Raw genomic sequence first — 20,079 nt, 5'->3', positions numbered from 1 at the left:
AAAAATTACCCAACAAAAATTACCAAGATACCCCCTTTCGCTCCCACTGCTCAAATTAAGATTCCATAGGTCTTTGAATATGGTAGCAATGTATTCCATCTTGGGCTGGGCGATAGACCAAACGTCATCTCGATATTTTTGGGCTCAATGACTATAGGTCAATATTTTTAATGCCAACATGATCCTGAGCTCTCATCTGCGCCATGCAAATTGCCTACTCCTGGATTTACCAACATTGCTGTGGTCTAATGCCTAGCACCTTTATCCTGACTGCCTAACATCAACTCAAGCGGTTTTTGAAATATGTCGATTCATTCCATTATGGTTTCTGTTTAACTAACTAGATAGCCCAAAACCGAATCTTGCTCTCTTAATGCCCTCCAAGTAATGCATGCTAGTGCTTTTGGCTAACATTGAATTTAGGTACACTACCAATTTGCTAATGATCTGTATATCTGGGCATCTCCAACATGCTCATTGATCACCTGGTGTGATTCTACTATTGCATAGTGCCCAACCCTCGCCCCCCCCTGCAACTTGTCTCTGCCCTCATCGTGGTATCAGTCTCCCCCATCTTTTCTATCCCCTCACAAAGTCTGGAAGGCAGAAACTAAAAGAAAATGGCACACCCGAGTTCCAACCCTTGTCTGCCCATTGCAGACACCTACATTTTTTTTTTTTTTTTATTGTATTTGGTTAAAAACCTTTACAAAGAAAATTTTTTTCATACAAAACAGAATTTTCACCAGTTCATTTTCCCCATTTTGACATGAATCACATACATTGTATATGCTACCTAATTAAAAAGAATTTGTGCATAGCTAAACAACATTCCTACATGTATCACATAACATATTTATAGCTCATCTTATATCATTTATATCCTTTAGCTCAGATTCAATAATTATTAAAACAGATAACAATCTTAAAATGAGTTTAGTACTTTCACCAAGCATGCATCGCTGCCATAGTACTTCACGCGATAGGTTTGAGTTAGAGATTATATAGTTCCCAAACTTCGATAGTCTCAACATTTCAAAATGTTCACAGTAGATAACTAGATGTTTAAGAGACTCAAGAGAAAACATATCCTTACAAAAACGGCAAAAACCATTGTTAGATTCTTTATCAGAGGTGCCCCATTTGCACAATCGTTCATTGGTGTGAAATACATTCAATTTGAACCGTAAATAAGTATTACGACCTATAGCAGAAGGAAACTGTGTAATATAACCAGCTCTATCTCCCAATTTTCTTCTGAATTGGGCAAATTCGTAGTATAAGCGGTAAGACCCAATTCTATCAGCCTGACAGCTCCAGTAGTAGTGATACAACTTTTGTTTGCAACTAGGTAAGCCTAGTATTAAGTCATCTTTCAGGATGCCCAAGAGAGCCATTAGATCATTCATTTTTTCCGCGTATCGGGTCAGAGATTTCATACGACCCATGTGAAGAAATTCATTAAGGTCTTCATACAGTGAATTACCAGGGGGATCCAGGATTTTTGTATAGTTATTCAGGAGTCTCCAGTTCCGTTTGGCAGATATAGGGAGGATACCTAGTTCATGACGAACAATATCATTTGGGACTGATGCCGGAAGCCCCAAAACGCTTTTCCAGATCCCACCTTGAAGTGTGTCTAAGATATCGTCTATCTCATATATACACATGTCTAATATATAGAGTAGCGATGGTTCGACTTTAAGGAGGTAGAATTGGATGACAGGTAAAAGAGAAAAGCCACAGTATTTACCCATAATTATTTTCATCTGTGAAATTAGAGGTTTAGATTTCTCACATATTTTCTTTTTCCACCAGATTTTTGAGTAAGCATTCGATAAAGGATACCCTAGATATTTAATTTCATGTGTAATGGTGACCCGAGTATTTTCCATGAGCCAAGTGTATGGGCAGCTCTTTTTATAACCATCCCTAAAGATGATAATTCGGGATTTGTGGTGATTGATTCTCAAGTTATGAGTATTTGCATAGCGGATGAAAGCATTTAGTTTATGCTGGAGACCAAAAGGTGTTCTATCTAAAATAAGAATGTCATCAGCAAAACCAATATAGTTCAGTCTTGTGCTACCAATTAAGATTGGATAGATGACTTCTTTTGTCCAACATTCCTCTATGTCACAAGTATACAGATTAAACAATACGGCAGCCAGAGTACAACCTTGTTTCAATCCAATTTGATGGAATTTTGGCAGTTAACATGCCTTCTTTATTAAGGCGCACTCTGTAGGTTGTGTCTGTATGGAGAAGCCGTATTAATGCGATCAAATAAGCCGGGAAACCCAACACCTCCATCTTCCACCACAGGTGTTCCCTTATCACGGTATCGAATGCTGAACTCAGATCAAGAGCTGCCATATAGACAGCACCTGTGTTGTTATGTTTGCAGTTCCACTCGATGTGAGATATCAGTAAAGCATTAAGAGAGCATCCCATGTTCTGACGAAAACCAGTTTGAAATTTTGATAGGATGGCATTGGTTTTCATATAGACTTGCATTTCTTCAAGGATCAGTTGGGAGAATACCTTGGAGGATGCGTCAGTTAACGCAATCGGGCGAAAGTTACCAGGGTCATTAATAGGGCCTTTTTTATACATGGGGATGACAGTAGCTGAACACCATGAACTAGGAATTGCTTGGGAAGAAAATATCACATCAAATTTGTTTTTTAAGATGGTAGCCCACAAGTGAATATCCGATAGAAAAAGACAAGCAGGGATGCCATCAGGTCCCATAGCCCTTGAAGGATTTAGTTTCTTAATTGCACGTGTTACATCTTCAATGCTCCAAGGGGAGCGATTAGGTATTGTATTTTGAATTTCAGTTTTGGAGTTGTTGTGGAATACTAAAGGTGACTCGTATTTCAGCCTAATGTAGTTTGCCCACTGATCCGCTGAGATGGCATTTTCTTTCAACCCCACATTATAGCCGTTAATCAGTCTTAATAAGGACCATATTTTGCGTGTGTCGTTTTTCAAAATATGATACATCATGTTCTGATTATCTTTCACATAAAGTTGTGTTTTTAGATTTTTGACAGCAGTTTTATGTGTAGCAAGGATTGCCCTTTTATGAGAGTAGTATTGTGTAGATTCCAGAGATAACCTAGATAGATGTCGTAGTTTAAAGTTTCTTAGCTTCTTTAATTTAAAGATCTCAATATCAAATTTATGTACATGATGTTTTACATCCAGAGCCGATTTTCTTTGTTTTGCTATTTGTAGTAAATGGAATTCAATCCTCTTTGAGATAAATTGATCTATATATAAAGAGTCACTCTCAGTCACTAATGGATTCAGATCAAGGTCATCTCTGAGTCGCTCTGATAGTTGATGGCATACAAGAGGGTTCCACCTCACAGATATGCCCGCTCTGTCATTCTCAACCATTTGTAGAGAACGATTAGAAGTCAATCCCCAACCTTCGATTTTTAGATTTATCAATATCGCATTATGGTCACTGAAGCCCAAGTTTAAAACATTTACAGTGTCAATTTCCAGACAAAGATTAGATGATTTAAAAAAATGATCAATATGAGAATGATGTCCTCCCCTAGACCATGTATATGTGAGATCCATCATTCCAGTGGAAATTATCTGAATATCCCAATTAAGAAAGAACTCCACCCATTTTCTCCCATTCATAGCAGATGTAGTATCTGTATGGGATTGCTGTCCCGGGTCTATATTGTGGATTAAACAGGAGGAATTAAAATCACCCCCCACCACCACACCAACTTCCTCATGGTGTATGAAGATACCTTCTAAGATGGAATCAAGAATATCGATGATATTATTAAGCATTATTAGCTTTCTATTCCAATAAATGCACATAAAAATGATATGTTGATCCTGTGGAGATACAGGGAATAGTTCTATAACTAATACATTGGAATCTTTATAGACCAGCCTGGTTGGGGATTTACAGGCGTTATTTACTAAAATTGCTAGGCCACCTGAGGGCCGACCCTTATTCCCTCGAGTAGCAGGTTGTGAGTAACAGACAAAACCTTCGACAGATAATTGAGATACATACATAGTTTCCTGTAGTAGAACTATAGCAGGGATATTGTCGCTCTCGCATGAACCCCACCATCTATTAAAGTTAGCAAGCCCACAACAATTCCAAGACAAACATACAAATGATTGTTGATGATATGCCGGGCTAGGAAGATGAATTCGTCGCTGTTAATTGCGAGGCTGAATGTATGCCCGACAATGCAGCGGCCATTGCTATTATCTGTCGGACCAGATCACCACTAATTTGTTGTGGCAATGATTGCATCATTTTCTGGTCAATTGTGGATGTTGGTACCAGTGGCTTATCCAAAAAGACCCTCGCATCTTCATCAGATTGGATCAAAAAAGGAGTTAAGCCAATGGAAACAAAGTTTTCCTTCTGTTCCCAAATAAGTTTCATAATCAGTCTTGAATATAGGCCACAGGTCATCCTGTTGTTATTTTTATCTGCAGGTCTTACCCAGTCTATATCATCAGATCTCAGAGTTCGCAGGCAAGGTATTGTGTGAAAAGCTTTTAGCAGGGAAGAGCGATTCAAGTTTTGTTTAGCATTAACATTCGGATCACTCTCCCAGCCAAGTATGTATGGAGGTTCGCGTATGGACTCAAATTCATTATGAACCGTCTTATGATTGTTAATGGGAGAATCTACCATTTTATGGTTTATCGGTTCCGCCAATGTCAGATTAGTATTTTCATTAGATGACTTGACTATGGGAGGTGGAATATTGGACCCCGGATCAACTATAGGGTCCTCCTTAGGTTCCTGGGATCGCAACAAGTCCCCACCCAATACACCCAACATCCAGGGTTCGTCGGAAGAAAAATGGTGAGAGGTTTCCAGTTTAGCCGATTGTATCTTAGAGTCCCTAGATACAGTGGCATTAGTTTTCACTTTGCTAGAAGAAGTTTGTTTCTTACTTATAGGATAGAATTGAGAAAGGGACATTTGTGAACCCCCACTTATGGATTCCGGGGGATTAAAACAAGATGAGTTAGATTGGCAATCAATCTGCTCCTCATTCATATGTACATTCACCTTTTTTTTTTTTATTATTTATTTTCCCCTCCTTATTTTTCTCATTGTTCTTCTCAGGGGGATTGATATCTAATAATACCCTGGATTCATCATCCTGCTGAGAAAGATTTATTATCTCCTCATTCTCAAAGGTGACTGGTATTACATTTGATTTCTCAACTTGTACAATCCTTGCCTGTTTTTTTATTAAGGCTAACGCTTTGGCTTTCCTTTTTTGGGCCCTTCCCGCCAGTCGCTTTTCCCTCCGGGTTAGGACTGTTATAGGCTTAGGTATCAGATCACCCACAGTAGGGTCAGACATTTCCACCATTCCTATCCGGGAACAATCTCCCGCAAGATCAATTAAGTCCGTCAAATGAGAGGGACTATCAGAACCATATGACTTGTTTGTATCATCTATCAATTGATCAACGGGAGTAGCTGTAGTCTCTATGGACTCTTTGTTCATTTTGTCTAGGTGCTGCTCAATTTTTTGAACTGTCGTGAAAACTTTGTGCAGATCATCCACAATTACATCGGTCTGTGTACAGATCGAATTATGTGATTGAGTCTTTAGTGTAGCCGCATATGAGCGCTTTGTCTGAGAAGGATTGTTGAAAATACCATCAAACTGTGTGGCACTATCTACCATATCCTTTTTCTTGTATTGTCTATCCGAGAGAGCTGCGACAGCATCACATGTAAACAGGAGGCCTTCAATTCTATTAATTTTGTTGGATAGTTCAGAAATTGATTCTCTCATAATTCCCATTTCATAATGAGAGCGCTCATGTCCCTTGTCCAGTAAGTTTAAGATTCTCGCGAGAACTGGGAAGTCTGAACTCAATGATGGTGCATCAAGGATGATGCTTGCAGATTGAGCATCATTATTGGAAGTATCTTTGTCTTTTCCATTAAGGCTCGACTGAAATTCTTGAATATCCAAATTCATTCGATCATTAATTGCTAATTGGGCACTAATGGCCTTTGGGGAACTCACCATAGGTTTGTTGGGAGATACATGGGACTCAAAGTCCATTTCCCAAGGCAATTTTACATTCTCGTCACATATGGGATCAAGATTTCTTTCAGAAGGTATCATGCCTTTTGTACTCAACATAAAAACATCTTCTCTCCCCACTAGTTTCTGATTAGCGGGCGTAGAAGGACCCAAAGATAGGCAGATGCGCTTACTTAACTCTGCTTCAATGATGGGGCCCATCATAGAGCAATCCACAACATTCTCTTTGTAAGGATTATCGTAGACACTATCAGATCCCATATCATTTCTCTGTATTGATTCAGTTAAGATAGTGTCATTGGGAGCGCTATTATTCAAATCCTTTAACTTGAATTTGGTGTTTCTGACAGACATATCAGCAGAGATCTCAGCATCACTACCTACACAGTGAATCATAGCTACGGCATCAAATTTGGGAGCAATACCCATCTCTGTAGAGACCATCGCTTTCTTATCAGCTAACATAATATCACTGCCCACTCCCACAGATGTCATATTATCGGGGTGGACCAGTGTGGTTGCACTCTCAACCAGAATATCTTGACTCACCGGTTGAGAAGATGATTGGGACAGAGGCTCAGTGAGTTTCCGTCCGCTTCGCAAACCCTTCACCATGCTGCTATATACAAGAAAAGAGGTGGTCTATACTAGAGTATGGCCAAAACTCCTATCATGAGCGCAACCAATTCACAACCCAATAGGGAATCAGTATTTACTAAATTAGATGCAGAAAGGACATGTACAAAGGCTACAGATCATTAATATATTACCACCCTTACCACCCAGCCAAACAGCTCAACAGCACTTGCAGTGCACTTCCGGGGTGCGCGCGCGGGTGCGCGTGCACCCGGGTTATGAGCACGGCAGGGAGGGGCGGGCGGGTGGGTGGAAGGGGGCGTGTCACGCTCACAAAGGATCTACGTAGAAGAAAAAAAGAAAAGAATATACGTAAGTACCTAAAAGGCACTCGTTTTAGCATCAAAGCTAGACACAGTAGCACAGTAGCACAGTAACACCCTAAAGGAAGTCCAAACACAAAGCCCAATATCCAAGGCAGCAAGTCCAAAGTTAAGTTGTATTGTAAGTATTTACTCTGGTAATTGGAGTCCGACAGCCTGTTTCGCCGCGCTACGGCAATGTTGTTTCCTCTTGAGCATGGGCGCCTTCCCAAGGAGAGACAGGAACACACCAGCAGGTCCCACAGCTCAACAGCACTTGCAGTGCACTTCCGGGGTGCGCGCGCGGGTGCGCGTGCACCCGGGTTATGAGCACGGCAGGGAGGGGCGGGCGGGTGGGTGGAAGGGGGCGTGTCACGCTCACAAAGGATTTCTTTCTTTCACAATTGCAGTGATGACAACTCTCCTTGAAAACCAGCAGCGTGTGATGAGTCGGCGACTCGTTGCTAAGGTCCGTTTCTCAGATAGGAACTAGCCACCACCATTGCAGACACCTACATTAATGTTTCCTCTAGACAGACTATCACTGACATTCTCTTTGCTGTTACTTCTTGCAATCTATGGACCCTCCTCATGGTCTGACCTCTCGCCTTTCTCCTCACCCATTACTGATGGCACCAGATGGGAAGTGCTCTTGGTTCACTTTGAATCTTCCAAATGCACCATTGTCTACCATAATGGCACTATCATGGCCCAGGGCTCTCTGCCCTACCTCTGCCTTCCTGGCAGGCATCTTTCATCTCTCTTCAACTGCCCTCCTTCTTCCACCCCCCCCCCAGTGGTGACAACCCACCCCTGTGCGCCCCACCCCTCCGCTATCTTTTAAAGGGGCCAACCAGCTTCACTTGGCTACCCTCAACTCTCGATCCGATATCAAACACTTCTATGACATCGGTCTCCTCCATGAAGACCTGAACGTCCTTGCTATTACTAGACATGGTTGAAGGCCAGCTCCGTCACCGCTTGTGACACTTGGCTCCTGTCCAATCCCAGGCCTTACCGGAATGGTGGAGTGGCTCTGATCTTCCCAGAGTGGGTTGAACATTCAATCAGCCCCACTCAAAACCTACTCCTTTGAAAGCCTAGTCTGCAGGCTGTCTCACCTACTTTCTCTTACTCTCGCTACCATCTACAGACCCCACCGGACGGTCCTCCCCCTTACTCTAAGAATGGGCTGACCAGCCTTCTCTTCTCGCCTCCTTGGGGACTTCAACATCCATCTTGACTCTCAATGGGTCCAGTGTTTTCTTCGGCAACCTCTGCAACACCCTTTCCCTCTCCATCCTTCCCTCTGGCTCAACCCCACTCTGCCGGATACACCTTGGATGCTCATCTCAACAGACATCCCCCTCTCTCCAACTCTCCCACTACCCCTCTATCCTGCTCTGGCCACTTTTCCCACCTTGACGTACCCTGTCCCCAGATGCCTCCACCTGCACTGCCAGTCAGTCTCCTTCTCCGTCATTCAACCGATGAAGCGTGTCAGTCACTGCATTTGCCTCTTCTTGTATCCCTCCTTTTACGCTGTCAGTCAGAGCAGACGGCCGGACACACATTACTGTACTCTCATAGATGCGATGAACTAAGCCGACCCGTCACAGCCGAGAGATTTAAAATGGCTACAATATTTTCAGCCAAGGGTAAAAGCCAAGGGTAAAAGCCAAGGGTAAAAGCGAAACAGCCACTACCAGTGGATTCCCGAAAGCCCTGCCGCTATCCAAGTTCATCCGAAAGCCATCAGCAGGCAAATATAGATGCGGATCCTCTAATCGGAAACAATGGGTTCACCTTCAAGTGATAGTCGCCTGAATATGGGAAAGAAATCCAGAGAATCCTGAGCCTACAGCCAGAGCCAGCTCTTGAGATAACCAACCAAAACCAAGTAATAAAAAAGTGGGGCAAAGCAAGGCACCTATCTTGTCCTGAAGAAGGCTGGAGCCACCCGAGAGTCACAGTGAAGAGGCCCGCACTGTCCGACCGAAACAAGTCCACAACTTTGTTTAGCAAGAGACACACCATTAGATACACGGGTTGTTTAGGAATTGGCAAATAGTCTTGTCGTAGTTAAGCCTTCAATCAGAAAAGGCTAATAGAATGTTTAGATTGGTTGAGAAGTATGAATGTGGTTACAAAATGGTATACCTGATCAAACTGGAGTTGGGGTCAACAATTGTACAATGTGTTTCTGAAACGAAGATTCTTGTCTAGTTTTGAGATTACCAATTGTCATTTATGAATTTTGTATAGAAATTAACATTTATTTTGTATTATGTAATCACTCCTGTCCACCATGTAAGGTCTTGATCAACGGTTTGTTTAAACTGCTGCTTGTCAAGACTTTGAGCCCTGTCTTAACTGCCTGTAGATATACCTTAAAAGACGTGCTGTGCGATGATCTTTCAGTAGTATGCAAAGTAAATGTACTGACCGTATTTCGCCTAAGATTCGCAAGTGAGCGTTACCGATAATACGGCAGATTTGTCAAACAATTGTAACTGCAAGGAACTACAAACTAAGCAGTGGGTTTGAAAAGTATTCCTAAGTGTTTACGGTTTATTGTGCCAAGTATTTTAACGTGATTGGGTAAATATAACAGCTATATTTTAAAATAAATGTATTGAGGGTTCGAAATCGAGATTCAATGAGCAGGAGCCAACACCAGCTCCTGGGTGTCTGGCATCCCCAGTAGGTTGGAGCTACTGCAGGGGAAACAGGAGATGCTTCTTAACGTATGAACCATTGTGTTTAAATGTGTATTAGATGTGTTCTAATTCTTCTTTATTAACATTTTCAACTATTCATGGTTAATGTCACATTTACAAGTTTGGAAGGCATCAGTCGGCCTAGGACCCAAATGTAGTTCCTGGTAGCTGTTGGTTTCAAGACAACCAGGCTCTTCTATGGTAGACGTAGGAGCTAAATAGCTCACAGCTCCCCTTAATTTCGAACCCTGTATTGTGCCAGTTCTTCTTTGATGTGCATTACTAGCTAGGTTCAGTGTACTTAGGCTTATCATAAGAGGAAGCTGTGAGCTGTAGCTAACTGCTCTGCCACTTGATGGTTCCATGAGTAGTACAGACAGATACTAAGAGTTGGGTATTTAAAAACCATAGCAATAGTTTTGTAAAGTCTACTCAACAGCGGACTTTGGGAACACTCAACCAACAATGCCCATGGCAAAAAGTCGGCCATCTCCAAATATACCTCTAAAGCGAGCTCCACTTTAACAGAAAGATCAGCAGGCTTTAGACGATTCTTAGAAGGTTTCAAGTGGGCAACTACATGGACAGTCTTCCAATGCACCACTTGAGGTGGAGACCCCAAAACGTTTCTCTTAACTACAGCTCAGATCGAAGAACCTAACCGAGACCATACGTCCACAGCAGCATGCAACATCAGTTGGGGGAAGGAATAGGTCGTAATTTTCCATCCTGAAAGGAAAGAACAGCCCTTTGGAAAGGGTATGCAGCAGTTACCAGCTCTCCATCCCTATTCACCACGTCCAATACCCTCAGTTTGCAATCAAACCTTCCAGAGGACCTGCAGAAATAAAAGCTAAACAATGGAGGATTCCATGGGATCAGGGTTACTTCTCCCGCTGCATTGATCTAACCAAGGACAAATTGGGAAGGTACATGCTTGACCTTTCCAGCCTCACATTTTTGCCCAAGGAGATTCAAGATGGTCACGGAGCTCAAATCTGCCCTGATGGAAGGGGACGGTCTAGGTCCACTAGATTTCAGGATGTGTACAGGCACATTCCAATTTGTGAGCCCCATAGAAAAGTCCTTGTTTCTAAAATGGAATGCCATTTAAATCAGTACAAGATGCTCTCCTTTGGGCTCAATTAAGCCCCCAGGTTGTTCACTAAGGTAGATTAATCTTTAATCGAACATTTGTGCCTCCAGGCAATACATTTACCTATAACTGGATTACTGGCTAAACCTGGTCAAAGACTTCCCAAGTCATGGATTCAGCCAATTATTTCCTCCACCTGGCTTAGGAGCTGGGTTTATCCAACCCTAAAAAATAAATAAAAATACCCTGATTCCCCCCCCCCCACCCTCGAAGAAATCATATACATCAGCTTGACCACAAAGTTGTGTAAAAGTCTACCCTCCTATGGAGAGGATTACAGGCTCTAGACTATTTGCATGGCATTTCAGGCCCATTCTCTTTTTGGCATTCAAATAACAGACTGCAGGATCTGATGAACTAGTGTCTCCTTGTGGTTCTGAATGGCAGGTCTCCCCCTACATCTTCAGCCCTTGCTTGACAGAGCCTTAATCAGTGCTTAGTCAGATTTTATTTGAACAGATGTGCTCAGATCTACTGTGGTGGTTGGATGAGAAACTGCTCAAGGCTGGGTTCCCTTCTCCCCCACCACCTCTGAGGAGCCAGTCTACTGACAAGTCACTGGCAGGAAGAGGGGGGGGGGGTTCGGGGGGGAGTTAGCAGTCATAGGTCAAGCATGGAGGGGGGGCCCTGAGGGAGAGTAACACTGCCTCTGGGATTAAGAAATCCCCCTTCCATATCAACTATTAAGAACTGAAGGAGATTTGGCAAAGCCTTTAATTGCATTAGAGCAGTGGGTTTTACATGAACAAGCATCACATCTGCCCATCGAACAGGAGCTTTGCAGGCCATGTGCTCCGAGGAACTCCTTACTTTCAACAGGGAGGTTGCTCCATACACATCACTCCTTCCTACCAAAAGTAGGTGAATTCTTTCCATATAAACCAAGAGATTGCCTGCCCAGACCCCATCTCCCCCCCCGCCCCCAAATTCTTCCCTACATCAGAGGAAGCGGGGCACGACATTCCCCAGAGTGAGACAAGAGCCCTAAAGTTTAATCTTGGAAAGAAAATAAAAAATAAAATGCTAGGAAATGCACACAGCTTTTTGTTAACAGTTTAGGGGCCTCAAAGGGATCATCGAAGGTCTTTCAGACACACGTGGTGCCTGGGCTATTCCTCACACCTTCTACAGGCATTAATCTCTCGATTAAAGAGCACATGCTATTTTTAGTCCGGCAATATTGTGCAACCTTTTGGCAGTACATTTGGAGGTCTTCCACCTCCCTTCTCCAAAAAAGATGCTTGCGTATTTCCCAGGAGTATGGAGGAAATGGGACGAGACATAAGTAAAAAAACTTTACTCACCATAGGGACCTCTTAGTCTGTCGTCCACTTTCCTCTATACACCCTTCCACTAGCCCAGGTTATAAATACTCCAAATCAATAAACTGACGGTTGGGCACAGAGGAATGGACCCAAATGGGCCATTGCCAAGTGCACGTCCATGCAAGACATTCAAGAACACTTTGCTGTTTGGCAACCGGCTCCAGTCCCATTCCTCAGGACATCCTACTGTGAAGGAAAGGACACTGTACGAAACAGTAGTTATCTTCTACAAATTGATCAGAACAGGAGGTTCTTTGAAGCTTTTATTAAATTGAGTGCACCAATATGTACATTTGTCACATTTACACCCAACAAATGGATTAAAAATGTTGTTTGCAACACTTACTATCACAATTGCTCAATGCTTTTTTCACTGCCTTACTTGCTTTTTATTCCCTGCCCAAGAAAAGCCATAATGTAAACATCAACCTATGTGCCACCTGACTGGGACTGCCCTACACCCACCCGCAAACGCTCAGTTGTGGTTGCAACATAGATCCAGTTACTCTCAACACAACTGTCTATGGGGCACTGGTGAGAACTAGAGTATTCTCAGTCCTACTCCACTTGAATCCTCTGAGCAGGTGGCCAGGGAAAGGCCATCGACCCTGACCCTGGTGGTGGAGAAGCAGGGGGGGGAGGTGTCACCTGGGTGGAGGATTTGGAGTGAGCAAGACATGGTATTCCCCACTGACGACAACCCTAACAATCCAACCTTTATTGGCTGTTGCAAGCCAGGTCTCCTCTTTTCCCCACATCTGTCACCAGACGGTACTGAGCCAAGAAAGGAAATGGGAGTAATGAACACCACACACTTTGACCACTTGGTCCTCAGACGCCACGCTCCTCCACAGCCCTAGTACTGGGACGAAAAAGATGCCTATAGAGAGTGTCAAGGTCCAGGCATGTCCCTTTACCTGCGGTAATGGGAATCTCACTGGAGATCCACACCTGCAGCCCGGCGGGGGTGGCTGCAGGAGTACACAAATGGGGCCATGCAGTAGAGTAGAGGGTAGCTGGAGACCCGTGCGGGAGAAAGAAGCTGGAAACCCTGCTTACGAGGTGGCAGCCGTGGTAGAACTGGACGAGGAGCCAGGCCGCCAGCAACCTGCCCAGGAAGCTTACACAGCCTGTGGCCCTAGGTCTGTGTAAGCGTTTGCAGCCTGGGGGCCTTTGTGACCAGTGCTTGGCAGCAGAAGCTGCAGGCTAGCACCAAGGAGAGACGCGGTCCTTGTCCAGAAGGTGTTCTCGGAGCCAGCGTGCAGAAGCAAGGGGAGCGCAAGAGCAGGAAACGCCACAAGCCGTTGAGTGTCAGCATGCGTGAATGCCAGGGCGCTCCTGCAATCTTATTAAATGCTGAACTACAATGGAACTTTATACAACTACATACAATAGCGTCTGATGAATACCAAACTAAATGAAGAATTACATGAACCAAGGCTCCTTAAATGCAACTTTACAAATTGAGCAAAACTCAACTTATTGAATACTGAACCAAGTGGAACTTTAAAAAACGAAATTAAACTAAGGCTTACAGAATACTGAAGCGAATGGAACTTTAAATGTGAAACCAATGCATATTGTGAACCGCACAAAAGAGAACTTTATAATTCAGCGGCATGAATGCTTAGCGAACATTATATGGTGTGGAATACTGTGGCGTTAGCACTATATCCGGCCCGCCGGATCAGGTGTTAAGGCCATTAGCAGCATCCCGTTGTACATGGGAAAATCCTTTACCAACGTGGCCGCCATGGAAAAGGAAGGAACGAGTGCCGCCGCAAGTTTTGGGGTGGGGGGGGTGACTAAACTATTTTAAAAAGTGGACGAGGTGCGGTGGGGGAAGCCGGTCGTCAGACGGCTTGAAATGCAGGCTTACACCAGCAGTTCAAGCCTGTGTCCCTAGCCACCCGATTGGCTGGCTTCCCACTGCCGGGTGCTAACAAACAAGGAAGTTACGTACCTGTAACTGTTGTTCTCCAGCATGGGTCTGGCATGGATTCACATGGTCATGAATATTCCCCGTCAGGCTGGAAATCCTCAGTAAAGAAAAAAAAAAAAATCAGTATCAGTTTCGTTTCTGATCTGTCTTAGTAGTAACCAATCACTGGTCTGTGGGTCATACTGCCCCCAAGCCAATGACTGCCCTCTCCCTAAGCCCCACCCCTGGCAGCCATCCTCAGATTTGGTAGCACCTAAAATGGCAGTATGACCAAGTGAAGAGCCGCAGAGGGGTAGGAGGGAGGGTTCGCATGTGAATCCATGCCAGACCCATGCTGGAGAACAACAGTTACAGGTAAGTAACTTGTTCCTTCTCCAGCATGGTGTCTGGCATGGATTCACATGCTCAAATATAAGAATACATAGCAGTACACATGCACAACCACGGGAGGCTCAATATTAAGCATCTTACCTCCTCAAAAGGCTCACCTTAAGCGAACAGGTTGCGCAGCACTGCCTGGCCGACTCTGGACTCCTCCCTGGAATCCCGGTCGACACAGTAGAATCTGGTGAAGGTGTGCGTCGACCTCCACGTAGCAGCCCTGCAGATGTCCAGCAGGGGCACACCAGACAAGAATGCTGTGGTAGCAGCGATCGCTCTGGTCGAATGGGCCCTCGGACAGCCGGGCAACAGTCGGTTTGCCAACCGATGGCAGTGCATGATGCAGCCGGAGAGCCATCTGGAAATGGAAGACTTCGAGAGAGCCTTCCCTTGGTTCACAGGTCCAAAGTTCACCAACAGCTGTGATGTCTTCCGAAAACTCTTCGTTCGGTCCACGTAGAACTTCAGCGCTCTAGCTACATCCAGCGAGTACAAGAGGGAGCTAGAGAGCCGTCCAAGATGGCAGCTCACTAGAGAGCTCCGCACCGATCCCGAGAAAGATCCTGACAAAATAGCTTCATACACCCCCGAATCCCCCAAGACACAAGCGTCTGACGGGTACCAATGTCATCGCCATCCGCCAACATCCTGGTCAACGCATAGGCGGCAGTAAGGCCGCAACAGCACTGCACTACGGCAACCGGGCGTTCGATCCTCCAGCAACATCCTTAACCAAGCGACCACCCCCCGGATCCAACCAAAGTGCAGGCTGCTGAGCAAAGAGAACGGCGCCCAGGCCCCCTGGTGGTGGTGCCTGAGGCTGGCCGGAAAATCATGGTCCGAGCATAGCGGCGGCAGCTGAGAACCCGCCCGGCCTACCTGCGTCATCGGGCCACCGGACGGACTGGGCGCTGCCGTTTGCCTCCGACTCGCGGGCCCTTCAGAATCAGCCGGAGGGGGAAGGAGCCTGGACACACCGCCGGCGCCAGGTAGGAGAAACGCCGCCCTGACCTCGCCCACCCCGGGTCTCCTGCCCAGCCTGCAGGCTCCCGTGCGGCTGCCCGACCCCGTAGGAGCGAGATTCGCTGGAGCCTGTGACGATCTACAAGCCTCCGACTCCTCAAAATCCAAACGGCCCCAGCCTCACCTCCAGCGAACGTTCCGCCAACATCGTAGACCGCTGTCGGACACCCCGCACGGCGAACAGGCGAGAGGCCCATGCAGCTACTCCAGCCAGGCCCTTCTGGCCCGGCTGAGGAAGTACAGCAAAGCCCATGGCGTGCTACAACCTCTCCAGCTCCCCAAACGGCTCCAGGCCCCACCATCGCCACAACGCTCCGCCAACAGTACCCCGATCACGGCCAAGCGAACAAGGAGCACAGCGAAGATTCACCGCTTTGGCCCGCACCGTAGCAGGGGGGGGGGGGATTGGCAGACTCCAAAATTGGCCACGACAAGCCCCACCAACGCTGCGATAACTCCACTAAAGCGGCAGCGGCGGCCACGAGGAAGGCTCCTGCTGTTATTCTGAGACCCCAACAGCGGGGTGCCCACTCAATCTTCCACCAGAACCAGAACACACAAGTCCTTTAGCACCCCCAAGACAGTCGAGTGGGCCCTCTACAACCAGTGGCGTAACTCCAAACAGCACACGCTCATCCGAGTTGAGAGCCACACCGCCGACCCAGCAAAGTAAAGAAACCATACCAGCATGGGCCTAACGGACAAATCGCAGCGAAAATTAATGTTCGAAACCGGGGCCATAGCCAAAACTCCCAAGCAGACGAATCGAGAGATAGCGCCAACATCAAGCATGGAACAGGAAACCAAATCAACACCCCCCCCAATCTCTTGACATACGAGAAATATTGCTAGAACTCAAAACGGGCCTAGGCAACCTAGATGCCAAAAATGACACCTTATCATCCAAAGTCGACCAAATACAACACTGCCTTGATAAACATGGCGGGAGGCTAGACACCGTAGAACAGAGGGTCTCCGATCTTGAAGACAACGCCACATCCCTGTCCTCCAAAGTGTCATCACTAGAGCGCCAAGTAAAAGAAATTGTCGCCAAAAACGAAGACTTAGAAGGGCGCAGCCGCCGCAACATTAGGCTGGTGGGGGATCAGAGAGCAACAAAATCCTGCGAAAATTGAAGACTTTGTGGAACAACTATGCAAAGAAATCTTCGGAGCAACCACCTTCTCGCCTCCATTTGTGGTTGAAAGGGCTCACAGGATTCCAACTAATCGCCCAATACCGGGAACGGCACCTCGCCCTATTATTGCCAAACTGCTGAATTTCAGAGACCGCAACCTAATACTCAGGCTGGCCAGGGACAAGGGCGACATTCAATTTGATGGCGACAAAATCCAAATTTTCCCCGATTTCTCACCGGCGGTGCAAGCATCCCGCAGAGCCTCCAGGGAAGTGGAGCGTCGCCTCCGAGGGGAACAAATCCAATATTTAATGCTCTTTCCAGCCAAATTTCGCATCCTCCATGCTGAAAAAACAATTCTTCACGTCGCCAGAGGAAGCCAACATCTTTCTCAACAATATTGGATGCCGCCCATTACGTGAAATGCCTAGACCACGAAGGAAAGGGGAACGGGAGCGACCCGCCCTGAAAAAAGCTCCACATTCAGATCGACTTGGGGGCTCAAACTGTTACATACACCTCGGGATGGGTGTTTCTTGGAGGGCACAAGCGCCCCGAGCACAGCACTGTTCACAACGTTATCTAGGGAGGGGTCATCTTCGGGCGGGTTGGGGGTTGCCCAACAGGGAGGGGAAAAGGGAAGATGGAACTCAAGTTGGGGGAAGAGTTCCCAGAAGAAACAAGCCAGCAGTTTAAGACGTGCACCGACCAGCCCCAAAACTGGCCCCACCCAAACCCGACTGGGACCAACGTCTCCACTACGAATATCTTTTTCGGAATGACATGCACTCAAGAAAAGCCGCTTTAAGCACCCAAAATCATCAAACAGTAATAGAGCAGCAGAAACAACGCAGCAGCACTAAGCAAATTCAAACTAGCCACATGGAATATTAAAGGGGGCAACCAGCCCTCCAAAACCAGGAAGTTGTTACACTATCTCTGTTGCCACAACGTCGATGTGGCCCTCATCCAAGAGACGCACCTACGACCTAACTCAGAAAACCACTGGGCAAAAACATGGGGATGCCACAGATACTTCGCCTCGTTTTCATCATACGCAAGAGTCGCCATACTTATTAACAAAACAAATTTCAGGCTAATTCGGGGGGTGGCGATCTAAACACCCCGCTCGATCCATGCATAGACAAAACACACAAGACAACCGCCCCACGCTCCAAGGCGATTATGCAAATAACCGAAATATGCAAAGCACACAATCTCATTGACATATGGAAAAGCAAACACCGACACTCAGGAATTCACCTTCTACTCCTGGGCACACAAATCCAGCTCGAGACTCGATTACATCTTCGTGTAGGCTCATGGTAGACTCCAATGGGGTGAATGCCAAATCCTCCCCAGGTCCATCTCAGACCATTCAGCGGTCACCATAGTGTGCACAACATCCCGGAGCGACTTCACCAGACCCCAATGGAGATTCAAGCACAGAGCCCTCCAAGATCAACTCTTTGCCGATGAACTGCCTTCTGAACTGAGCACATCTCTTGAGACAAACCAAGGCACGGTAGCATCGCCGGGAACACTCTGGGAGACACTGAAATGTTTCATCAGAGTGTGCCTAGCAAAAGAGAACGGAATCCTAAAGAGGTTGAAGGAAGAACACATGTGAAAATCGCCTCAAAACACAACAAGCAGCAACAGCCACAAACACGCCCAGCTCGCTAGCTGCACTTAAGGCGGAATTGGAAACCTTCAGAACATTAGCAGACAGATAAGCCAAATTCCAAGCAAGTCACCACAAAATCCGCCAGTATGGCGAAGGGCAACGACCCGGTGCACTACTTGCAAGACTGATCACCGCAGAACGAAAACCCACGACAGTCGAAGCAGTGGTGGACACATCGGGAACCCTGGTGTACTCTGAAGACGCCACATTAGAAACATTTCGCAAATTTTACCAAAATCTATATAACTCCAATTATTCCAGGGAGCCCACCGAGATAACGGAATACCTAAATACAACCGAACTATATTGGACAAATGCCGAGTTACGTGAGCCGTTGAACGCACCGCACCCATCACTACGGCAGAGATCCTAGAAGTCATCAAGGAATTAACTAGCACCAAAGCCCCAGGACCGGATGGCCTAACAGGTGAATTTTACAAATGTTTCCACAGACATTCTAGCCCCGCTCCTACTCCAGGTCTACGAAGAAGCCATAGCCAAAGACCAACTACCACCAACACTTTACACGGCGAATATCATTCTACACAAAACAGGTAAACCCAAGGAATATTGCGCCTCCTACAGGCCCATATCGTTAATTTTGATAACAAAATCTTTCCAAAAATCCTAACTAGAAGGTTGATGCCACTCATGCCCGCAATGGTTCTGGCAGACCAAGCAGGATTCGTTCCAGGCAGAAACACTTCATTCGGCAAGAATTTTCAGAGCAATGGAGGCCCTTAACCCAGAAAACCAAGCGGTAGCAGTGCTTAGACGCCGAGAAAGCTTTTGACTCTGGAATGGCCCTTTCTATTTGCATTAGAACGAAAGTGCCTCGGCAAACGATTTATCCAAATGATAGGCCTCCTCTACAAACACCCAACATCTTAAATTAAACTTGGAAACAAAAGCTCCTTCGAAATCCTCTTACGCAGAGGGACCAGACAGGGCTGCCCGCTGTCAGCATTGCTCTTCGCCCTGGTCATGGAACCCCTAGCGTCCTATCTAAGGCTTTATCATCTGCACAGGGGCCTCGACTTCGGCCCGAACAAATTTGCGGTTTCACTATATGCCAGCGACATAGCACTCTTCCTCCGCGACCCACACGACAACCTGAATCCGGTGATGCGAGCAGTCCTCAAATTCGGCAACTTCTCAGGACTAAAAATCAATAATGCAAAATCGTTAATTTTCCCTCTCACAGAATCAACCAATGAATTCCAGGACGACTTTGGCTTCCACTGGCAACACTCGAAGGTCCGGTACCTGGGGATTACCATGTCCAGATCCAGCACTGACATCATGCAAGACAACTACGAGACAACACTCGACACTATCCAAGCTAAAGTGAACAGATGGAAACGCTTCCCCTCACACTTTGGGGCAGTGTCCCTAGCGAAAATGGTAATCCTCCCCAAACTACTCTACCTCTTCACAAATATCCCTCTAATACTCACGCAAAAATTCTTACAACGAATCAAGTCCATCCTCCTCGATCTCGTCTGGGCGGGCAGGGTTGCCCGAATAGCACACAGCATAATGATCCTGCCCATAACGCAAGGCGGACTGGCTTTACCCAACAGAGGGCTACTACTGGGCAGCGCAAGCCCAGTTCCTGAGCCATTGGTATGCAACACACTTCATCTGGCCACATGTGCAAATCGAAAGAGCTATGGCAACACCCCATCTACT

At 46.1% G+C, this 20,079-nt stretch overlaps 1 protein-coding gene across 3 annotated transcripts in view; it reads right to left on the bottom strand.

Moving 5' to 3' along the window:
* TFRC (transferrin receptor) overlaps nucleotides 1–20,079 on the bottom strand; it is an 858,836-nt gene that overhangs the window by 676,947 nt on the left and 161,810 nt on the right. The window lies entirely within an intron of this gene.

The sequence above is a fragment of the Ambystoma mexicanum genome, chromosome 10 (assembly GCF_040938575.1).
Source record: "Ambystoma mexicanum isolate Mex_15411 chromosome 10, UKY_AmexF1_1, whole genome shotgun sequence".
NCBI classification, from domain to species: Eukaryota; Metazoa; Chordata; class Amphibia; order Caudata; family Ambystomatidae; genus Ambystoma; species Ambystoma mexicanum.
This window is presented reverse-complemented; position numbering and strand designations above follow the sequence as displayed.